Genomic DNA, 11,101 nt, shown 5'->3' on the forward strand with positions numbered 1-11,101 from the left:
AGCCAAACAGTCAGGAGGCGGGGATCGAATACCCAGCTTTCTCACACCCCAAGAGGGACAATTCTCCCGGGGACCCAATGGCACTGAGTCCCAGTTGCCCACAGCAGTGACCTGTTCATTAACGTACCCTGTCTCGGCTGCTTCCCTCCCCTGTCTCGTTTCTCCACACCCCTACCTGTGTTCTCTGGGGTCCTCCCCAATCTTTGCGTCAGAGTCTGCTTCTGAACGGACCCCGCCTAAGACAGAAAACATTCGTCCATTCATTCGTGTATGTCACAGGTCCTCCTTGCATTTCTGCCTTTGTATGGCCATAAACAGTGACTCCAAGGAGCCCCTCTGTGGGCCCCACCTCTGACACTAGTTCTGTTTCAGGTGCCTGGGAGGCAATGGATACGAATAAACATAGACACGTTTACAGAGGGTGTCACGTGTGCATGGGGTGGTCCTGAGCAAAGACCTCCACATGCACCGTCTCCTTCCCTACCCACAGTGAAGCATCCATTCCCAGCCTCCTTTTTCAGACAGGGAATTGAAGCCTCGGGGAGGTTAAGTGTTTTCCCAAGGGGACACAAGTTAAGTGCCACCAGCGAGGTCTGTGGGAATCCTGAGTCTGTGGAAGATTGACTTGGTCACCATGCTGTGAGGAAGACCAAGCAGCCCCATGGAGAGAGTCACGCGAGAAACCAAGGTCCCTGGCTCACAGCCCTGGCTGAGCTCCCAGCCAGCATCTACCTGCTGGGCACACGAATGAGTCACCTTAACTCCAGTGTCAGTCAAGCCGCTTCAGCATTTGTCACATGGAACTGAGAAAAGCTCTCCCCACCGAGCCCTGCCCAAATTGCAGATCTGTGAGCAAAACGTATGATAGTTGTTGTTTTAAGCCCCTAAGCTTGGGAGTGCTTTGTTTGCTGCAGTAGATAACTGACTCAGAGAGGTAAAGGGACTTGCCCAAGGTCACAAAGCTGGTCAGTGGAATAAAGCCTTGAACCAAAGTCCCCAGCATCCTGGAGCAATGCTTTTCCCTTTCACAACCCTCATTTAACACATGGGAAAAACAGGGTTCAGAGAAATCAGGTAACACACCCAAGGTCACAGAGTAATATTAGGGGTTGAACTGTGTCTGCCCCAAAAGATACCTTGAAATCCTAAGCCCCAGTACTTCAGAATACCTACGACCTTAATTAGACATACGCTTTTTACAGAGGTGATTAAGCTAAGATGAGGTCATTAAGGTGAGCTCTAATTCAATATGACTGTTGTCCTTATAAAAACAGGACATTTGGACACAGGGAGACCACACAGAAGGAAGACAATGCAAAGGCACCGGGAGAAGGGCATTTACAAGGCAAGGAATGCCTGAGGCTCCCACAAGCTAGCGGAGAGGCATGGAACAGCTTCTCCCTCACAGCCCTCAGAAGAATCAACTCTGCTGATTTTGGACTTCAAGCATCCAGAATTACGTGACCATAAATTTCAGTTGTTTGAATCACCCAGCTTATGGTACTTTGTTACAGCAGCCCTAGGCAACTAATACAGCTAGTAAGTGGGAGTCTAACCCAGCAGTTATAAAGTACTGCCTCTCCCCTGAAGCATTCTGGGAAGGCTTCTTGGAGGAAGTGACGTCTCAGTCCTGAGGGATGCATAGGAGTTGGCTAAGAGCTAATGGGAGGGAAGAGTGTTCTCTACAGACGGGGTAGCTTGGGGGGTGCCAGGAGACCTGTTCCAAGAACTGCAGAAGTTCTAGTGGCTGCAATAGGCTGCATGTGACAAGGGCACAGGCTGGAGCAGTGCCCAGGGGCGGGATGAGGATGGCCTTTGTGAATCCAGCAGGCAGGCCATTTGGATGTCATCCCGAGGGCAGTGGGGAGCCCTCTGCCTTTTTCTTCTGCCTTGTCACCGCAGCAGGATTCCTCTAAGAGCATTTCACACTGTGGCCTGGCCCTCCTACTTGGAACCTGCAAGTGAGGGAAACGGTGGGTTTGCACTCAGCAGGGGAGGAACTGGCTTTGCAAAGCCCCCTCCTCTCGGAATTAAGGGCTTCGGATGCTGCCTTCCACCCTGCAGGCCCTTCCAAAAGTCTCACCACTGCCAAGCGTGAATCCAAATAAAGGCCTCCACAGAGCTGCTGGGGATGGGAAGGAGAGCAATGTTGCTGGGAGGCCACCAGAGTGTCCCTTAAAGAAATCTCTCCTACAGGGCAGCCCCATCTCAGGAGGCACTGGGTGGGATCCTAGGCCCTTATTGCTAACGGGCAAGTTTACAGGTTAAGACACAACCCTCACCCCCTGCAAAGCTGGGGCCTGTAAAGAGTTGCTGTTAAGATTCCTGTTGTCTGGACCGAGGCTCACATGTGGAGATTTGGATGCCAGAAGCCTTTCTCCTACCACCTCCTGCACACCCACAGGATAGCTTCTCTGGGTCTCCCAGTCTTTGCCTACATTCCTTTCATATCCAAATTCCTCAGCCAAACCACTTTCTGAAGTGTCCCTGGGGCTGCCATGTCCCCCTTCCCAGTCTCCCGAGGGCCTTCTGTCTCCATTGATATCTGCTCCACTGTTCACCCACCCCAGGTCAGCAAATCTTGTCAGCAAACATCCTACCGGGTAGCTATGAGATGGAGCAGAAGCTGGTGGTGGTGGGGGAGGGGTCACTGGGATAAGGAAAACAAGCGCCCAAACCCTCTGCAAAGGCCCCTAGCGCTCTTTTCTAAGAAAAGCTTGAGTTGTCTTTAAACCGGGAGACTGTCCAAGTGGAGGCTGTCAGGAGAGCCTAGACGGCTGGGTGGTGGTCCTGGCAGGAACCTGGCTGAACGGTGGGCCCACAGCACATCCCCCGTGGGACACAGGGGCTGCCTCCCACACCTACACCCAGACATGGGGCAAGGCTCAACGGAGATCCAGGGCGTGCAAAACAGGGACTTGGGAGCAGAGAGAAGGAAGCGGGTGGGGAGCTGTTTAACTGAGCCCTCCGTTTATGTATGTTTGTTTTGTCTCTGCCGCCGGGGAAGGACCAGAAGGGAGGAGAGCTGTTTGTGCTGGTTCACAGTGGCTCCAGCAGCGAGCCAGGCCCTTCGGGGTGACGGCAGGGCTTGGAGACAGCCTCTGGCTGCTGTGAAATCTAGAAGATGAGGCTGGGCTCCCCCGAGGGGAGAGAGGGGAACACTGCCTAGGAAGGGGAGGGAATGTGAAAGTGCTCCGAGCAGCCCCAGGGTGGTGGGCGGGGCTGGGGTGAGCAGATGATGGCCTCTCTGTGGGATCCCTAAGGACACTGATCCCCCAGATCTGATACCAACAAATGCCAGATCCGAGCGCGTGGCTTAGAAGGAACAGCCCTGGGAGACTTCAAAGGATGGGCCGGACTTGGCGATGAGGCGGCCAGGGTGGGGAAAGGCTGGAGGCGGCCCTATCGTGCAGACAAACCCTGCAGGAAAGATGCTGGGAAGGCTCCATGGGGACTGAGACAGACGAGATGATCCTCCCGTCCCACCGGCACGCAGCCTGGGGCTTGGAGTCGGGGTTAGGTTATCTTCCAGAACATGCAGACGTGAGGGCGGCTCCTGCAAACCTGAATTCACCAGAGGAGGAGGGAAGGAAGGAAGGAAGGCGGGGGTGCGGGGAGCAAGGGAGGGAGAAGAAGCCGACAGACAGGCAGCTAGACAAAAAGAGACAGACTGAAGGAGGGGGCGAAAGGACGCTTTAACTGACAGACCCCTGGGAACGAGACAGAGGGTCTCCAGAGGGAGAGAGACCCCAGAAAGGAGGGGAAGAGATGGGGCAGGGGAGGGAAGCTGAGTAAGGACAGCCCCAGGCCCCAGAGCTCCCGGGCAAGCACTCCACAGTCCCCTCACCGTGCCTGGGGCAGGGCTGCGGGCTGAGCCTGAGGACTGATCCCCCTGCTGCCCCCAGCGCCAGGACTGGTTTACACGGTGGGAGTGGAGACTGAAACCCCAGTCCTCACTCGGGTCCCGGGGCTGCACTTTCCAACCCACACAGAGCCAGCCACTGGCCCAGCCCTGGGCCACCGGAGCCCAGGCCGAGACAACCAAAGGCTTTTTCTGATTCACAGAAAAGTCATCCTGAAGTCAAAGGGCAGGCCGATTTTGCATCCTATCAGCCCTAACACAGGCATACACACTGCACTGCAAGGTCAGCTGGGGAATGTCATCTCGATCCCAGGGGGTCATGTGCCCACCTAATATTTGGAGGTTCAATTTTTAAAAACGGAAGAACAAATATTGAAGAATATCAAGCAGAGAGCAGAGCCCCAGGGAGTGGGAGCCAGAAAGGGGAGTCAGGAAGAAAGGGAGGCTGACAGTGAGGCTTCTCTGGGGAGGGGAGACCAGAATGAAATGTTGGGGGGCAGGGCATGGGGTGCACATGGGGCTTTCAGTACAGGGGGAGGCGTCCCCTGGGCCTTAGGAGTCGGACAGTCCTGGCTCTGCCGCTCAGCACTGTGGCTTTGGGCAAATTACTCCAGCTCATGGAAACTCAGTTTCTTCTTCTGTAAAATGGACACAGCAAAAGCACGGCCTTCATGGGGTTACTTTGCAAGTAAAATGTTGACAGCCCATCCAGAGGCGCTGGGCACACAGGAAGCCCTCAGCGACTGGAACTGATGACAGGGCCCGCTGTGTGGTGTGTGGAACCAGGGTGAGAAGGACCATGGGAAGAATCTTCGAGGAGCCCCTCTGGCCTGGGCTGTCAGTTTGCCTGCTTGGAAAACATTAGTCCCAAGTCAGCAGGGACCTAATCCCTTTCCATGTTTCCTTAACTTCATCCCCACCCAGACCCTAGAAGGTAGTATCTGAGCCTCTGAAAACCAACTACTGTGCCCAGTGTTGTCAAAAGCCAGTAAGTGGGTGAGCCCAGGTGCTAGAAGGGGTCCAGAGCCTCCCTGTCAGGAGGACGCTCCACTACAGCAGGAAGCAGCCTCAGTGCCTCCGAGATGAACACTCCTCCCCTCGGGCTGAGAAATCCTGGCTGACGCCCCAGCTGGACTGGAGCCAGCGTTTGCCCCGGTAATGAGCACCGCTGCCTGGCTCCAGGGAAAGCCTGAGGCCAGCACAGGAATTCAGGGAGCGGGACACCACCGTCCCCGGGCTTTTCCTTGTCATCCCTCTCCTCCAGGAGAGCTGGGAGGAGGAGGCGTTGCAGGAGGAAAAGCTGCATCCTGGCCCCGATGCTCATGCCAGGAGTGGGTCTCATAAGGGCATCACTGGGCAGCAGAATCCATGAGAGCAGAAAGGGAGGGACAGGGCGCAGAGGGGACCTGAGTGTCCTCCACCCCCGGCTACTTGGAGGCAAGCAAAGGAGAGAGGTGTGCGTGCGTGCGTGTGTGCATGCGTGTGTGTGTGTGTGTAGGGGAGGTGACAGGATCTGAAAATGGGAGGGGGGTGGGCGTTGATCTGGGCAGAGCAGGTGGGAGGTGAGGATGGAGGAGGGAGTGGCGAACAAGAGGTGGGGAGGGGCACGAGGGACAGGAGGGCGCCAGGGATTTCAGGGGCACCTCCTGTTCCCATTGTTCCCCGCCCCCTTCCTCTGGGAAGAGCACTGGGGTGGTCCCTGCTCTGAGAAAACCCCCAAGAGCATATAGGTGGTGCAGGTCGAAACAGGTCCTAGGGTCTCCTGCCCTTTCCCGCTGGCCTTCAGCATCTCTGGCTGACAAGTGTGTTCCACTGGAGTCCACAGTCAGCTTACTTGCCCCTCACCCCCCCTCTTCCTGACAAATCAGGCTGATTTGGGACCATTATTTCTGGACACTGTTGAAGGGGGTTAAGCCACGTTTTGGGTTTGATTTAGGATTCCTCTCGGATTTGCTAGTGATTCATTTGGTTCTGTAAGCAGCCGGCCTGCACCTTGGTGTGGACAAGGTTAAGTGACTGACCGACGGTGGCCGGCTGGCTGGGATTGGGGTGGACCTGGCCTCAGACTGTGGGAGCCTGCCACGAGCTACAACTGACTGGGCTGCCCAAAACTGGGCTGATGGATGTAGCCTGACTGGCCAAGGGACGGGTTGACCAGCACACTGACTCACGGACTTTACTACGACTGACTGGCTCCTAACAATGGGCCTGGTGGTGGGTAGTTGATTGGTTGTTTGCGTAATTCAGACTGAATGGATAACTAGGAACTTACCGGGACTTACTTTTCTGACTGCCTGAGTCCTGTGGCTGACTAGTTCAGTGTGGCTGGTGGCTGATTCAGACTAACTAGGTGACTGGGTGACTAACTATGACCCCCTACCCAACAGCCTTGATTGGTGACCCTGCCTGAAGGGCTCTGGCTGGGGGAGGGGTCGTCTCTTTCGGACTGACTTGACGACTGGATGTCTGCCTGCGACCCCAGGGCCTTGGCTGGCGCCCCTGCCTGCACCCCTGACTCTTTGGGACTGACCGACTGGCTGGCTGGTGTTTCCTTGTGGCTGGAACTGACCTGGCCACGGACGATGGCTGCCGGAGACAGTTCAATGGATAGAAACTGTGCCCAGCTGACTGGTCTGGCTGAGTGGACCGACTACCTGCCTCAGTCACTGAAAACTGACCGTCCAGGTGCCTTGACGGCCGTGGGCAGCCCGAGACGGACCGGACAGACGGATACCCGCCTGCCTGGCTGGCTGTACAGCTGAGCCTGGCCGTGAGACAACGTCCTACCAGCTAACTGATGGGAATGTGCTCGCTGGCTGACTGACTTCGATGCGCTGTTGGAAGACAGAGGATGAGGTGACGCAGGTGATCGGCGGGCTGCTGGAGGTGGGCTGACCGACCCGGCTTTGACTGACTGACTGGCTGACAGATGGACACTGACAGGTTGGCGGGAGGCCCGCTGACCACGGCTGCGACCCACCGTGTGAGTGGCCGTGTCAGCCCGGGCAGCCCTGACTGTACAGAAAGCAGTGACTGACTGGCCCACTGAGGCCGGCTGGGCCAGCAGCGGTGACTGGGCGTGGCCAAGTCTGTCTGTGAGTCACGGCCCGCGGGTGGGGGGGGGCTAGCCAGGCGCCCCGCTGAGCACCGCCGTAACTGGAGCGCGAGGGGCCCTGCCACGCTGTGCGGCCCTGGCTGTGCGTCGGAGGCTGTGACAGACAGACCGCCTGCAGACACAGTCCCTACTTGTCCCAGAACCGTCGGGGGCCCTACAGGGAGCCGGCCCAGCCCAGGGGACCCAGCGGCTTCTGTGGAACAGCAGGAGGCGGCGGCAGGAGCCGCCAGCGGGAGAAGAGAACAGGCCCTGCCCAGGGCTGGGCCCAGGTGGAAAGTTCTCCACGTTACTTACCCGCCTCACAGGGGCTGGGCCACAGGCACACATGCTCTGAGCTGTGTTTCTGGCTTGAGTCTTACAGCTCCTTTATTAGGGGCAGGGGAACTGGGGGGAACCCGTAAAAACGCTGAGCCGATAACCCACACAGGCGACGCCAATTACAGGAGCTCGTTGCGGGAAGGGGAGGGAGGAAAGCCAGGTGGGCCCCCGGGCTGCCGGTTATAGGGCTTGGACGGGGGCCAAACACGGCCCTAGAAAACGCAGGCCTCGTAGCACAGGGCTGGGGAAAGCTTAGCAAAGAGCGTGAGTCTGCCAGACGCACCTCTGTTACCGCTGCCCTTTTACAGCTGAGGAAACAGAGGCCCACAGGGCCTGGGGCATTTCCCAGAGCACAGCCCTCCTGGGGCCACGGGAGCCCAGGGAAACGGTGAACCCCAGGCCCCTCTCACTCTCCCACAAGGCACTGGATGGCAGGTTTTCAGGGGCAAAGTTCATGACCTTGGCCAAGGCACTCTACCTTCCTGAGCCTCAGCTTCCTCATCTGTTAAACAGGTATTTCTAGTCGGAGGCCATTTGGTAGAACCGAGATCGGGCTCACAGAGGCCTCTGCTACTTACTGAATATGTGGTTTCCTCACCCACCAAGGGAATAATATCAATCATGGCTCTTACTCTATAAGCTTGTCATGAGAGAAAAAAAAAAAAAGAATCCAGATGAAGACTGCGGCTCAGGGCCTGGCACCCAGTAAACAACCGAGAAATGTGAGCTTTCAGGATTATGCGCATTCCTATCACAGGAGAGATACTGGCCGGGAAGCTCAGCCCCAAAGCGCTGGCAGCAGCCCCTCAGCCTGGCGACAGACCCTTGACGGAGCCCAGCCAGGCCCTCACTGGTGGCCCTGAGATGCCCCCTGGGCCTCCAAAGGATCCAACAGACTCTCTGTGGACACCAGCTGCTGCTGACACTGAAGCCACTGGGCCTGGCCCCCGAGGGACAGGGAGGTAAAAACAGGAGGAAATTCTCAGGGGTTCCCCTGGGAAGAGCCAAGGGCCTAGGGGTTTTGAGTAGCCGTGGTGGGGCAGGGGCTTCTTCCAGAAAGGCCCAGGGTCTCAGGCCCTCCAGGGCCAGGAGAAAAGGCCAGGCTCGCCTCGGAGCCAGGGCAGACCGAGGGGTGGGATTTCGCCAGGAGGCTGAGCACCGGGGTGTGAACCCAGAAACATCCACTCCCCACCCCCATGCCGCTGCCCTGCTCTCAAAGTGCTGCCGACGCGGCCTCATTGGATCTTCAGCCGCCTGTAGCTGCGAATTCCAACAAACCAGGATGAAACAGCCTCAAGGTCACAGCCAAGGAACTGAAGGTCCCCTCCTGACTCTTTCCTTCCTCATTCATTTCTTCCTGAGGCTTAAGACCTCAGACTCGGAAGCTGGGTAGACCTGTATGTGAATCTGGCAGCTCAATCAGTTACTAGACCTGTGACCTTGGGCCAGAGGCTTCTCCCCTGAGTCTCAATTTTCCCATCTTAAAATGGGGAAGACTATAGCATCCATCTCACCGAGTCATGGAGAGGACTGGACAAGACGCTCCGTCAATGCTTTGCAAATCTAAGCCTGAGGGAGCTGGGAGTCTCTCCCTTCTCTCCCACACCAGCTTCCTCGTCTGCAAAATGGGCTTAACCTCACCCTGCAGGTCACTGCGATGAGTACGTGGTCGCTTAGCACAGCGGCCACCCCCCTGCACAGCTCCAGAAGGTACTATTCACAGCCTACTTGATCAGCCACGGCCTCTGCAGCTCTTCACAGCGACCCTGACTGCACGCAGTAAAGGCTGTTTGTCTTCCCCTTAGAGGGGAAAGCAAAGAAGGAGATAAGCCTTTAAATACCAAGGGCGTGCTAAGGGCTAAGTTAAGGAGGGTGAAGATGCCTCCACTTAAGGGAGGAGGGAAGGAGGAAGCACTAGAGGGGTCACAGACATGCAGGGCTAACCCAAGGCACAGGCTGTGCCAGCTGGGGGGCTCCGGAACAGGGGAAGCCCTGTGAAAGGCCTGGAGGCTGGACACAGAGCAGAACGTCTGGGGCCACCCGGACCAGCTAGTGGAGCCGGAGCTGGAGTCCCAGGGGGACGGGGCAGGAAAAGAGGCCCTAGGTCTGTGGCTGGGGAGGGATAAGGGGAAAGTGAAGGACCTCACTCCTGGCCCCCAGGAACACCAGGGGAGGGAGCTTTGCGGCAGTGACCAGGTCAACAGGCAATCTCTGAGCAGCTCTCCTGCCTGGGGCGGGGCTGCTGGGTTCCCCGCACCCCCAATCCTACGGCCCCTCAGGCAGGGGCTATCACTGTTCCATTTGACCAAAGAAGAAAGGAGCTACTTCTAAGATTCATTTCCTCTGGATGCCTTTAGAAATTGCCACAAACGTGATCGCTTAAAACAACAGAAATGTATTCTCTTACTGTTCTGGAGGTCTGAGGTCAAAAGAAAATCAAGGTATCAGCAGGACTGAGCTCCTTCTGAAGTCTTCAGTGGAGAAATTGGTTCTTTGTCTTTTCTCGTTTCCAGAGGCCAGCTACCTTCCCCAGTTTGCGGCCCTTCCTTTGATCACGTGAACCTCCTGCTTCCCTTTTCACGCTGCCTTCTCGCCCTCCAATCTCCTGCCTCCTTCTTAATGACGACCCTCGTGATTACACTGGACTCACCTGGGGAATCTCCCATCTCAAAATCATTAAGTTAATCACATTTGAAAGTGTCTCGTGACCTCAGCGCCTCTGCACTTGCTTTCTTCATTACTTGGCATGTTTTCCCCCAGAGCCGTTTGGTTCATTCCTGCACTCCCTTCAAGTGCTCAAATGAAACACCTCCCCCACATCCTGGTACTCCTCATTAAACTCCTCAATAAACAAATGGGGCACCTGAAGTTCAGAGAGGTAAAGTGACTTGCCCAAGATCACACAGCTACTAAGGGGCAAAGCTAGGGATCTGAACCTAGGTGGGTCTGGCTCCCATACCTTCCTGGTTTGGCTCAAGGATGCCTGTCAGCCTCTTAAAATTCACTTACGTAGATACCAGGCCATCAGGCCCTGCCCTCTGCCTTCTCCTGGTTGATGATGGGGTAATTGTGGGCTGCTGGGTGATTCACCCTAGGAAATAACCAGAGGAATAAAAATAGTTTCTGTTGGCCCAGGGCATTAGATTTCACAACAGACTGAGGGTACCGAGAGAGCAGGGAGCATTCCTGTTTCACCCGGCACAGTGTAATCAGTGCCAGACAATGCCTGGAACATTGTTGGTGCTTGAGTCGTCTTTGTTGTCGAATGAATGGCTGTCACTTGATTGCACAGAGAAGACGTGCTCTATATCTAAGTACCTACGTGTCGATGTACCTATCATCTATCTATCTATCTATCAATCACTCTATCCATCCATCTGTCATCTCTCTCTCTCTCTCTGGGTTTGGGGACCACCCATTTTTCTGCCCTGACGTCCTGGCCACATTCCTTCTCTCTGTGCATCCTTCTCGCCTCTGCCTCTCTGAGTTTCACGACAGGGTCCCCCCCAGCAGTACCTCAGGAGGAGCCCCACCCTCCCCTGAAGTACCTGATCTCCGATGTCAGTGCCCATGGTAATGACCCCCAATGACAAGGGGAAACATGGTGGAAAAGGCCCCACATGAGCCTCCCCGTCTCTCCTGAACCGTTCCCCTGGATCGGCCAAAAGGAGAAGGTAAAGGGGCTCTCCCAGACTCTCCCAAACACTTTTCTGTATTACCTTCACCTTCCCCAGCCAGGATTTTCAAGCAAGACAGACCCTTACCTTTCTCCGTAGTTTCTTTCCAACGAAACTGCCAGAAAGAGA

This window comes from Mesoplodon densirostris, chromosome 10 (genome assembly GCF_025265405.1).
Source record: "Mesoplodon densirostris isolate mMesDen1 chromosome 10, mMesDen1 primary haplotype, whole genome shotgun sequence".
NCBI classification, from domain to species: domain Eukaryota; kingdom Metazoa; phylum Chordata; class Mammalia; order Artiodactyla; family Ziphiidae; genus Mesoplodon; species Mesoplodon densirostris.